Source organism: Sorex araneus, chromosome 1 (genome assembly GCF_027595985.1).
Source record: "Sorex araneus isolate mSorAra2 chromosome 1, mSorAra2.pri, whole genome shotgun sequence".
Taxonomy (NCBI): Eukaryota; Metazoa; Chordata; class Mammalia; order Eulipotyphla; family Soricidae; genus Sorex; species Sorex araneus.
The window spans coordinates 156,600,257-156,613,025 of NC_073302.1; the positions used below are offsets into that span (position 1 = coordinate 156,600,257).

Here is a 12,769-nt window from a genome sequence, read left to right on the forward strand (position 1 = left end):
TGAGTATCAGAAGCTGAAAGCCTGACTAACAGAAATAATTTTATTTTGGGGAGGTAACATTTTGCACTGTAACATCATCAAATCTTGCTACAATTGCTATATCAAAAACAGCAGTTGTAAAAGATTTTCTTCTGTTTGCTTTCACTTCAGTTTAATCAGGAGGTCACTGAACTTTTTGGTTTAAAAATCAACAGTGTAGCTGCAGATGGGCTTAAGGGAGTAGGCAGAAAGGGGGAATAAAAACACCCAATAGCCAACAAGAAAGCAAAGAACTTAAAAAAAGCAAGGGAAAGAAGGTAAGGAAAGAGGAAGGGGGAAAAATTTAAAGAGGAAGTGAGCGAGAAAGAAAAGGAGAAAAAAACAGAGTCAGAAGATGAATTTAAATGGAGATTGGCAAAATAAGAGTATCACATATGCTAGCGATCACTTGTGACCTAACTTTAACTAGTAAAAATCATGCCTATTATAAAGGTCTTTTGCATTTTTGTGTGATGTGAAAATTAGCTGAATACTTCATTTTATTGATTTGACTTTTTTGGCTATAGTTGTTTTACTTTTGAAACGTGTGTGAGTGTGTGTGTGTGTGTGTGTGTGTGTGTGTGTGTGTGTGTGTGTAAAATGACCAATACATTGTCAGATTCTCTTCTTTTAAGAGGTACAAGTTTTCTCATGAAAGAAAAAGCAAGAGGAAGCAACAAATAGCACAGAAATGAAATAGAGTCTCAGTGCCTCCAACTGAAAGCAAGTCTGGTCAGTGAGGCGACTACCAGTTCCTGAGCGATTCGGACCCAGGAGCACCCAGAGAAGACACATTCAAACTCGGAGCCTAGGGATGCTGTGCTATTACAAACATTTATTGTAAGTCGCTACATCTCAGGAGTAATTTATTAGATTTCATAGTAAGTGTATAAATCAATACAACTTTAAAATAAAGCAAATGGATAAGGACTATTAGAGAAGAGCTTCCTTTGATAGAAAATGAACAGAAAATGAGAAACCCATGTGTTTGAGAATATCAGAAAGTTGGTGAGCCAATGTAGGCACAAAGCACCATATCTGTGCCTTACTAGCCTCTCTGTTCCTAAATTTTCTCTTCTGTAAAATGGGTATGTAAACTCTCACAGATTTGCTATAAAGATTGTGAAAGAAACCAGTAAAGGATAGTTAGAATAGCATCTGACACACAAATAGCTCTTTACATCTAACTTGTAATATTTACTATTGAGTGAAAGAGATCCTAAAGGTGATCTAGTTAAGGAAAAGTTAAAAAAAAAAAAAGAGGTTCTAGGTGCAAAGATTTCGAGCCTCTTCTTTGAAATGTTATTTTTGCTAGAATTTTTTCCCTGTTATGTCAATTACATCTACCTAGTGACACTTTAATATCTTTGCTATGATTCTTCACATATAGTATTTATCTCAGATAAACTTCAAAATACTGTAGGTATTTTTGTTATATCTATGTTTCCAACAAACAACAATGGGACAATACATAAAGCATTGTGTATCAATACTGAGAGTTTATCACTTGCTCATGGACCAATTAGTTGTTAACCCAGAGTTCAAGCAAGATTAACAGCATAGGAAACATAATTAAAAATTGGTTGTTTTGACAAGCTTTTGTAGATTTTTATGCCTGTGACCTTATCAGACTATAAGAAGATGTTTTTCTTTTCATGGTTATTATGGGTCTTATCCGTGTTTTTATAAGGATAATCAAGCTTGCTTTGCATGCATCCACCCAGGGTTCAGTGTCCAGCATTGCACATGGCAGCCCACCAGGGGTGCAGCACAGAGCCAGGAGCAAGTCCTGAGCACAGTTGGGTGTGGCTCCCTCCAAAAAAGAAATGATGTTGTTGATTTAACCATTCAGGGTTCCCCAAGCACAGTCTGTGCATAGAGCCAGGAGTAGTCCCAGAATATGGCTTGGTGTGGTCCCCAAAAGGGCCACATGATGATCTTACTCAACTTTTTTTTAAGTGATATAAAATATGTGATGATTTTGTGATAAAACGATACCCCAAAATATATGAGGGTTCCTTATCTTCCACACTCACAACATTTGTTTCTGCTTTTTTTTTTTTAATATAAACTGTCCTCACTGGTGTAAGATGATATCTCATTGTAGCTGATTTTTTTGGGGGAGGCACATGGGGGCACACTCATCAGTCCTCAGGGGTTACTTCTGGCTCTGCACTCAGGAATTAATCCTTGTGGGCTCAGGGGACCATATGCCATGCCAGAATTGAAACAGATTGGCTGCCAGGTTTGGCCAAATGCATGGTAAGTCCAGAGTGATCAGTTTCTTTATCTGTTCATCTGTTTTGGGGCACTTAGGTTGTTTCCTATATGATCTTTCCAGCCCCATTTGGCAGGGGTGTGTGATACAGTTGTTAAATTGACGTATAATATTAACCAAGCACATTTTCATTTTTGTCAACTGATTATCGCTACAACTTTCTGCAACATTCTGATTATTTCCCTTTCTCTTACAGTTAAAATAGATTTTGAGAAAGCTTAGTGACATATTCAAAGTAACACAAATTATAAATGGCAGAGTCAAACCTAGCTTTCATGCCTTCCTTAACTATGTGTTCTTTTTTTAAAGAAATGAAACAAAACAAAATATTATATGGGGCCAGTGCAATAGTACAGCAGTCAGGTACTTGCCTTGCAAGAAGCTAACCTGAGCCTGATCCTTGGTGTACCATTTATTCCTCCAAACCCACTGGGAGTGATTCTTGAGCATAGAGCTAGTAGTAAGCTCTTAGCATAGCCAAGTGTCCACCCCCCAACAAACAAACAAACAAACATATCTAAAACAAAAATATCAATATCACTGTCACCAGTAATTCCACATCTGGGTTAATGTAAAAATAAAAGCAAAAAACAAACAAAAAACCCAACAACTACCAAAGTGTCTAAGAATACAGGTATGGGGTACTCATTGTAGCATAACCCAAATGCCAAAACACACAGGTTATTTTAAGAAATTGTGACATATCTATTCAAGTGAAAGAAACATTGAGCAGTCATCTAAAACATCTAACTCATACTAACAAAAAGTTTGCTCAAAATAGTTTAATTAAGGAAAGTGAATTAGGGCTGGTGAATAGTACAGTGGGTAAAGCACTTGCTTTGCACAAGGCTGACCCAGATTCTATCCCCAGAATTCTGTATGCTCCCCTGAGCACCTCTAGTAGTCATCCCTGAATGCAGAGCTAGGAATAAGCCCAAGCAGCGCTGCACGTGGCCCAAAAACAAACGAACAACAACAAAAAAAACCAAAAAAAAGAAAAAAATTTTAAAAGGATATCAAGAACAATATGTGATTCCATCTTTATATAAGGAAAAACATATAAGGAAAAACATTAAAAAAAACATATAAAAATTACTATGCGAACATGAAAAGAGCCTGGAAAAGCTATAAGTTGTTAATGACAATAACCTTTGTAGAGATCATTAAGAATAGAAAAAGAGTCTGAAGTCCAATACATATTTCTCATGTTCTATAAAGATTATATGGTAATTTATATTAAAATATTTTAGGTTACACAAGGGCACAGGTGATTTTGAGGGATTTTGAGTACTTTGGTGGTGAGTAACTATGTACTAGTTAACTTAGTGTAACTATATACACTTATTGGATATGCCAAAAACAGTAACAACAAGTCTCACAATGGAGACATTACTAGTGCCCAATCAAGCAAATCGATGAACAACAGGAGGACAGTGCTACAGGACAGGACAGACAGAACTATGTACACTAAGGCCATAAATGTCAACACCATTGTAAACACATTATCATAGCTGTAATAAGTGTAGAAAATAATAAAAATACTTTAGGTTGAATTCTTGTTTTGGGCTTTTTTTGTGGGGCAGGGATGGCATATTGGCAGTGCTCAGACCTTACTCCTGGCTCTGTACTCAGGGATCATTCTTGGAGGTGCTCAGGGGACCATATGGGGTTTCAGAGGACTAAATCCAAGTTGGCTGTATGCAAGGCAAATGTCTTACCCCTAAGTTGAATTCTTAAACATTTTAAAAGTTATTCAAGCTCACAATTATTTGCTGGATTCTTAGTACTTGTGAACTCTGCCCTGACCCAGGGGTTAAAGAATTTATTAGGAAGTTATCTTGGGGAACTTAACATCTATTTGGAGGAAAAAACAGAACTTAGAAAGTGACACAGGGCAGTTTATACATGGAGAAAATGACCAATTAGTATACCAGTAAGGAACCATAAAAATCATGTTAAGGAGCTAGGGAGACAGTACAGTGGGCAAGGTGCTTGCCTCACACACATCACCTAGGTTTGACTCCTGGCACCCCATACGGATCACTCCTGAGCACTGAACCAGGAGAAAGCCCTGAGAATCACTGGGTGCAATCCCAAAACAAACAAAAAAACCCAACTTTTAAACTTATTTTTTAAATTTCATAGTCATAAAACACTTTGCAATTCAGCTAGACTTGATGGCGGGGGAAGTCAGGATGGTGGTGGTGGGGGTCGGGGGATGCAGGAAACAGTGGAACCGAGAGCACCGAAGGGAGAGCACTGGGAACAGAGAGCATTCCAAGCACGTGGGGCACGGGGCGCTTTTCTGAGCTGCAGAAGTAAGGAATCATTTGGTGGTCGAGACATTCAGAGCTTTCAGGCTTGACCGCAGGTGAAAATAGTTATTTTCTAGCTGGTTTTGCCTTTCCCGGACCCAAAGAGCTCCATGGCATCCATGATATTCACACCGTCCTTTACCTGGCCGAATACCACATGCTTGCGGTCCAACCGCTGAACCACTCAGTCTTGGCGGTGTAGATGATAACCTGGGAACCGTTGGTGTTGGTTCCAGCAGCGCATGGGCACGACGCCAGGCCCCATGTGCTTCAGGATGAAATTCTCATCATCAAACTTCTCTCCACAGATGGACTTGCACCGGTGCAGTGGTGGCGAGTGAAGTCACAACCCTGGCACATAAATCCAGGGGTGATTCTGTGGAATCAGGAAGCTTTGTAACCAAATCCTTTCTTGCCAGTGCTCAGAGCATGAAAATTCTCTGCCCGTCTTTGGAACTTTGCAAACAGCTAGAAGGACACACACGGCCCAGAGGCTCGTAATCGCACACAAAGTTGAAGGAAATGGTGGGATTGACCATGGGGAAGGACATGAGAGCTGTGGGGAGGCGGCATCTGCAAGGCCCAACTTTTGAATCTCACATAAACGGAAAAATCTTGCTGTGTATAATTTCTGATTTAAGATTCAAATATTTTTTTATTACCCATAACATAGCTCTATAGCACTGTCATTGATTTGCTTGAGCGGGCACCAGTAACATGCCAGGGTAGCTTGGCAGGCTCTTCCATGCGGGCAGGATACTCTTGGTAGCTTGCTGGGCTCTCTGAGAAGAATGGAGGACTCGAACCCGGGTCGGCCACGTGCAAGGCAAATGCCCTACCCAGCTGTGCTATTGCCCCAGTCCACCCATAACATACATATATATATATATATATATATATATATAATATTGATAGTAGTGATAAGTAAATATCCACACAGCCACTACCCAGCTTAAGAGATAGAACATGAGCTCTAGACAGAGAGCTCAAAGGGCTGAGCACTGGGAGGCTCAATAGGGTGTAATTCCTACTAACCTGGACAGAAATGGGAATAGCCTTAAAGGACCAACAGGTGTGACCCACCCACTTCGCTCTAAAAAAAAGAAACGGCCGGGGAGGGGGGAGAAGAAGAAACAGCATTTCCCATTCTATGTCCCATTTCCAGTTTCTCCATTAGGATGTGTAGTGAATCAAAGAATGTTTCTTACTCAGTGATCCCAGGCACATTCCCAATTTCACCTAATAATGAAGATCCTGGTAACTTTAGAGATAGAGGCTGATAGGAGGGAAGGAGTCCTGGCTGTTAGTAATGGTTAAGGCTAAGCATAACAATAAGTAAAAGATGAAGTATACAGATACCTGAAGTTTAACCTAACAACATCTAATCTAATTAGCTACTAATCTAATCTCATGAAGTGGTAGAGGCTGATAAATCTCGAAAGAGATCAACAAGTTGGAGAGATGCCTTAAGCACCCACGCCATGCTGAGTCTCAAATCCGGGACACCTCAGAGAGGAGAGTGTGAGCCCACTATTCACCCAAACAGAGCCCTGGCAGCCGAAAACCTCCATAACCCAATCGCCACTATGCTCATAGCTGGACTCCACAGGCATCCAGGAATGAATCTGTTAAAAAACTCAGGTATGTGGGTTTTATGACAAAATCTCCAGGCACTCATGAAGTTAGGGATATGAGCTACCTCCCCCATGCCCTGTTCTTCCAGGAGCCCGGCAGTAACACCCATGAACTGCCTCTGGCGCCATATAAACTCATTAACCAGCCATAATCCAGAGACACATAATCCAGATCAACAAGCTACAGAGATACTTCCAGACTCCAAAGTCACCATCCAGTTAAAATTTTATTTATTTATTTAATGGATTAAAAAATTATTTATTGAATCGCTGTGAGAGCAGTTACAAAGCTTTCGGGTTTAAGACTTGGTCATACAATGATGAACACCTGTCCCTTCACCAGTGCACATTTCCCACCACCAAAATCCCCAGTATACCACCCATCCCACGCCCTCCTCCCACCTTTGTGGCAGATGATGTCCACAGTAGTTATATTCAATGTTTCGACACCGGCCCCACCATTATTATTTGAGATTTTCCCCCAACACTTAGATCTACTGAAAAGGCCACATTAGACACTTTGTCTCCTATTGCTGATTATGAATAGCATATGGTGTCACGTGGCTGCTATTGCACAATTTTGGAATTCTTGTATTTTAATAATTAAATCTGGAGGGATTTCTGCCAAAAGCCTCTGGGTTCTGAGATTTATTTCTGAGTCTCTGGGATCATGGCTGTTCAGCAACTCCATCAGCAGCCAGAGAGGGCATCCTTGGGCGGCGACTCAGGTCTCCTTCAGAGGGGGGAGGAAAGGGCCGGCTCCACCCCCATTCATAGAGGCCTTGCACGCCTCCTCACTGCAGGGTCAAACCTGTCTGTCCATTGGCCTCTGAAAGATGGCAGCCCCCAAGCCGCCAGGGGGAAAAGGCAGTGGATCGGCACCTTTTCCCACCTGGGGTGGCCTGGGGCCGAAAGCCTAATTCGGAATCTGGATGCATTTCTGCCAAAAGCCTCTGGGTTCCAAGATTTGTTTCTCAGTCTCTGGGATCATAGACATTCAGCAACTCAATCAAGAGCCAGAGAGCCAGTTAAAAATTTAGATGCAGCTGTATCACCAATTCAAAATTTTACAATTTCTGGAGCGACATTTCATACTTTACACCACTGATATACCAGGAGTAGCACACCACATTGGGTGGGTGAGATGTAAAGTACAAGGAAACCAATCTCGATTAAGAAAATAATAACACACGAGGCTTAACCTGTAACAACACGTTAGTACAGTCTTATACAAGGGCTTAATTATTCAGGGTGAGATAAAAAAAAGTCTTCACACTGTCACTGTCATCCCATTGCTCATCTGTTGATTTGCTTGAGCGGGCACCAGTAACATCTCCACCGTGAGATTTGTTGTTACTGTTTTTTGGCATATCGAATACGCCACGGGTAGCTTGCCAGGCTCTGCCGTGGGGGCGAGATACTCTCGGTAGCTTGCCAGACTCTCTGAGAAGGGTGGAGGAATCGAACCCGGGTCTGTTGCGTTCAAGGCAAATGCTCTACCTGCTGCACTATCGCTTTAACGCAATCTTCACACACTTTATTTTATTTTATTTTTTAAATTTTTTTCCAGTAAGATGTACTATAAGTCTGTTCTAGAATTGCTCATTGACTAGTAAAATAGAATGATTTTGTTGCAAAGAAAAATACATAATACATAGTACAGCAGATAGGGCGTTTGCCTTGCATGTGGCTGACCGGGGTTCGATTCCTCCATCCTTCTCTGAGAGCCTGGCAAGCTACCAAGAGTATCTTGCCCGCATGGCAGAACCTGGCAAGCTACCCATGGCCAAAAACAGTATGCCAAAAACAGTAACAAGTCTCAGAAAAGAGATGTTACTGGTGCCTGCTTGAGCAAATTGATGAACAACGGGATGACAGTGCTACAGTGCTATTTTATAAGGTAGTTCACAATATTTGATTACAAATATTTAAACACCAATTCCACCACCATTACACCTTCCCACCACTATATTTCAGATGTTTCCATCCTAAACCCCAATCCCTGTCCCAAAGCAGAACCTAAATAATATATTTTGTATTGTTTGTTTTCGGCATATTGAATATGCCACAGGTAGCTTGCCAGGCTCTGCTGTGTGGGTGGGATACTCTTGGTAGCTTGCCAGACTCTCCAAGATGGATGGAGGAATTGAACCGGGTCGGCCAAAAGCAGTAACAATAAGTCTCACAACGGGGACGTTACTGGTACCCGCTCGAGCAAGTAAAAAAAAAAAAAGGACAACAGTGCTACAGTGCAGTATTGTTTGTTATGAAAAACCGCTGAAAATGCTACAAAAAAGTATCCTTAGAGGAAAGAGTGTGAGTTCTATATCAACAGGGTCCATTAAGACCTTTTATAAGAGTTCATAACATGTTATTAAAAGTTGAGTCTTGTGTGCTTTTATATATCTATCTGTAAAACAATATATGTATATATACATATATAAACAATATATATGTGTGTATATATCTCTATATATCCCTCTAAGATTGGTTCCCTCCTACTTTGAACCCCATCAAATGTGGGGCGGTACTCCTGGAGTATGGGAAGGATTTGTCCTATGAAGTGTCTCTACTGTTCATTCTAGGAATAGATTCACTGGTAGGTGAGGCTTGGCCAGAGCATGTGGAGAGCAGCCGTGAGCATGGCGGTGGTTGAGTTCTGGAGTTTTTTGGCTGCCGGGGCTAGGTCCCTTAGGGCAGGAAGGATTCTGACCCGCCCCCTCTGGGGTGCCCCAAGTGAAACAGTCTGTGGTGGGGTCCGCCAGCATGGTTATGGTGAGCGTTATATTATGCATCCTTCTGGGAGAGAAGGACATATGTATGATCTGGATGGTGGCTGATGATGAGATTATCTGGCGCCAGCCACAGTTTCTTATGGGCGTGACTGCTGAGTCGCCGGAGACAGGGGGATACTGGCAGAGAAACTCTGTTCCTGGTTCCGTTGAACCCAGAGTTCTCAGTCACAAAGTCTTTTCTGGTTCATTCATGGGTAAGGCTCACACTTTCTTCTAAGGAAATCTTTTTTTATCATTTTTATTGAATTATTCTTAACAAGAAATACAAAATAAATTACTTAGGGCCTCTATTGGGGCAAGCTTGGTGGTTGGGAAAACTGGAAATAATGGTGGTGGGAAGGTGCAATGGTGGTGGGACTGATGTTGGAATATTGAATGTAATAAATCATTGTGAACTACTGTATAAAGATAAAATAAAATAAACAAACCCAAAGTGGTAGGTGCTATTATGATAGCCTCATGTAGCTAAGTAAACTGAGATGCAGAGATGTTAAAGTAACTTGGCCCAAGATCTCTTATGATTGGAAAGATTTAGAGTCAAATTAGGCAAAGACATAGGCAAATTCATTTTGGGCTTTTAAAATATGCCAAGACTTTGAAGTAACTTTTCTTATTTTATTTTAATCACATTCTATTTTCTGTAAACCCTAAGTCCCACTCCAAATCCTTATTCTTAGATTTCTGGCAGCTTGGACATCTACCCAGATGACTGGAATTTCTCCTTTCAAAGTACTTACTTGTAGGTGGCAGTGTTACTTTCAAATTCTACTTTGCATTTTTCTGGGGAAGATTAGAAAAAGCCATCTGGTTAACATTACCCAGAAGAATTCTTCTCTGTATGGAGCTTCCTAAGAAGAAATTGTTAGTAAAGAGATTACGGTATAAAGCTAGGCAGACCACAGATAAAAAATTTAAGAAACATGACATTACATTATACTTCTGAGAGAAGAATTATTTTTTTCCCCTACACAACCAGTTGACTTTTCTAGTAATTTCTACACTTTTTCTCTGAGGAAAGATTTTTTTCTTTTGCTTTTGGGTCACTTTTCTGCAATGCTCACTCAGGGCTTATCACTCCTTCTGGGGTCCTGATGGGGCTCAAGGGGCATTCTGGGGTGCCAGGGATTGAATTAGGATCAGCACATGGAAGACAAGTGCCTTTCCTACTGTCCTCTTTCTCGGGTGTCTGAGGAAAGATTTTGAAAAATAAAAATTAAACCTCACTTCTGTATAATGCTTTTTTTGGCTCTTATTGAGACTTAACCTTATTCACATACTGCCTATTTAGAGTTCTTTTCTAATTAGCTTCTCTGTTCTGATTTTCATTACTAACAACTTTCATCTCCCTAATTGTACTGCTTTGATTATATTTGCCTAGAAAAGAAATCTGGAAAATAATGAGTGCTCAATAAATATTTATTGATTGAAAGACTGATTCAAGGGAATAAACAAGTGAATTAGTAAATGAAAACCTCTCAGGAACAAAAGAAACAAGAGCAAAAAAGAGTAAATCTTTACTAAACTTTACTAATAAACCAATCTTTACTCAAACCCTTTCCCATTTAAAAAAATGGCAGGGGGCCATACCTGGAAACACTCAGGGGTCACGTCTGGATATGCATTTAGGAATCACTGTTGATGGTGCTCTAGGCACCGTATGGCATTCCAGAAATCAAACTCAGTTCAGTTGCATGCAAGGCTAGCGCCTTGTATCCTGTGTTTTCTCTCCAGTCACACTAATGAACTTTATAAAGAAGTGTTGTTATAATAATTTTATTCTTTTATATTTCCTTTATGGACTGGAACAATAGCACAGCAGGTAGGGTGTTTTTGCCTTGCAAGCGGCCAATCCCGGTTCGATTCCTCCATCCCTCTTGGAGAGCCTGGCAAGCTACTGAGAGTATCCTGCCTGCATGGCAGAACCTGGCAAGCTACCCGTGGCATATTCAACATGCCAAAAACAGTAGCAAGTCTCCAATGGAGACATTACTGGTGCCTGCTCAAGCAAATCGATGAGCAACGGGACGACAGTGCTACAGTACATATTTCCTTTATATGACCTTAAAAAATCTTTATAGCCATATAATTTCAGAACGCAATTAGAAAAATAAGATATATTGTTTTTTTAAAATAATTTGCTTTACAAAAAAATTGAGGTAATATAGGATCATAAGATTGTATATTTTAGGAGTACAATTTTACACCTCTTCAAATTGTATGTTGCTACACTATGACCACAATCCAAATATCAATATCCCTTTGTCAATTCCTACTAGATTTATTAGACTCCAACCGAATCTAATGAGTTCTCCTCACTCCTTTGGTAACCTCAATCCTGCCATTATAATCTAAGCTTTTGTTTTCACTTGGCTTTTTCTGTTTTCTTTTGTCTGTTCTTCTTAGCCCATATATGAGTGAGATCATCCGGTATTTGTGTTTTTCCTCTGACCTATCAAGTGTGATTCTAAAAGTGACTTTTGGGCCAATGAAAAAAAATTATCATTATTATTTTTGTCTAATTGACTCATTTAATTGCAGTTTTTCTATCCAATTATTTGGAACCTACTATTAAGAAAGATATTTTAGATCTTAAATTGCATAGCAAATTACTCGTCCATTCACGGATTTTATCTTTTACTTTGAATCTCTTATCTTAGAGTATTAGCTTATATTTCATGGTTTTTTGTTTTCAAACTAATAAAAGCTAAAGCTATGATATTAATCTGGGTCAATTGAATATTATAAAAATTGAGATATTGATTGATACTTATTTTATTCCACATGAAATCAGCCTTTTAAAAGGCAAATTCTAGGTCTTAGACTTTATCCTTATCCTGTGAATTTATATTTATATTTCTTCATAATACACTTATGCATTTTCCAAAATGTCTCCAATAGGTATTCATTACATTTATAGTCACAGAGATCAATATATTCCACTAATCTCCCCCCTTCACTCCACCAAATTGACCATTGCTCTGAGTATTGTTAGTCAAATTAATTTTGTCACAGCAATTTCTGAAGGCATAAGAACCTATGGTAGCAATTTCAATTTGAAATTTCAATGGGTGTTATCCAGGACAGAGAACTACATCCAGTGTGTATTCATGAAAAATTTTCAAATATCTTCTTTGATTTTGGGTTAATTCTCAGACTATGTGTAAGTTGAAATTACGTGGTGATATACTTAAAATGATTACTGTTTTAATTTCACTTTTTGCTTTGGTTATTTGTTTCTTTGGGCCACACCTGGGGATGTTCAGGGGCTTCTTCTGGCTTGGTGTTTGACGGTTACTCCTGGCAGTGCTTGGGGGAACATGCAGTGGGAACAGCTTGGGAATCACCTGGGCCTTTACAATGTAAAGCAATGCACACTTACCCTTTGAAGTGTCTCTTGGTCCTCTGTATTTTAATTAATTAATTTCTTTAATTTCTTTTTAAATTTCCTTTCTATTTTTTTGCATCCATTGTTTTCTTACATAAAACAAGGAGTAATTGCCAAATTTTATGTTAATTCTAATATTCTATTAGTACTCCTGAGATTGTTCTATTATAAGTTATTAGAGAGAGTTTATGGAGAAGCATATTTTGAATGCCTGAGAACAATGTTCAACTAAGTAGCCAATAAACTCAGATTACATTCAGCAAAAGGCATTTTGAATATATGTCCATGACAAATATAAGATTATAATTCAGGAAGTGGGAAGATGATTATTTTGAAGAATTTAA

At 39.5% G+C, this 12,769-nt stretch overlaps 1 pseudogene; it reads right to left on the bottom strand.

The window, feature by feature from the left end:
- Nucleotides 1-4,651: 4,651 nt before the first annotated feature.
- Nucleotides 4,652-5,150, bottom strand: LOC101541980 (peptidyl-prolyl cis-trans isomerase A-like; annotated as a pseudogene).
- Nucleotides 5,151-12,769: the final 7,619 nt, after the last annotated feature.